Source organism: Trachymyrmex cornetzi, unplaced genomic scaffold, assembly GCF_001594075.2.
Source record: "Trachymyrmex cornetzi isolate Tcor2-1 unplaced genomic scaffold, Tcor1.1 scaffold786, whole genome shotgun sequence".
Classification (NCBI taxonomy): domain Eukaryota; kingdom Metazoa; phylum Arthropoda; class Insecta; order Hymenoptera; family Formicidae; genus Trachymyrmex; species Trachymyrmex cornetzi.
In genome coordinates this window covers 36,868-37,459 of record NW_017300120.1, presented here as the reverse complement: position 1 = coordinate 37,459, position 592 = coordinate 36,868, and positions in this window count along the sequence as shown.

Genomic DNA, 592 nt, shown 5'->3' with positions numbered 1-592 from the left:
GTTATGATCATTTTTTACGAAGTTACATTCTTCTGAATTTTGACCTATTTTTGAGGTGGACTTAAGTGATCCTTTAATTTTTTTGCGTAGTGTATATTATTAAATATAACATAATATTATATAATATAATACTATATTATTTTATATGATATGTCGGTACATATTTTTATCGATATGTCGGTATCGTTTGTTTTTCGATACTTGTTTTTACTTTTTTTACTTGTTTATTAGTAATCATGGTCTATGATGTAGTCATGTTCCATGTTACTCCCCACCAACAAGTATTTTAAAGTTTGCGCCAAAATTAAAGACCACTGGCGCCGCGTCTCCGTGCGTGCGCTGTAAATCTTCATGTTTCAAAGCCTTGTCACAAAACCCTAAAAAAGGCGATACGTAGTATCTTGGGAGGAAAGGTCTACTTGGACGAAGCCTTCACATAATTATAATCGAACTTCACTCTTGAGTTCGTTTGATCATACGATTATGCTTCGCTTCATCCGAGTAGTCAAGGTAGCTGTTGAAAACTGACGATTTTGTGACATACAGGTTTATTTCCTGTGAGATAAACGTAGATTATCTATATATATATATA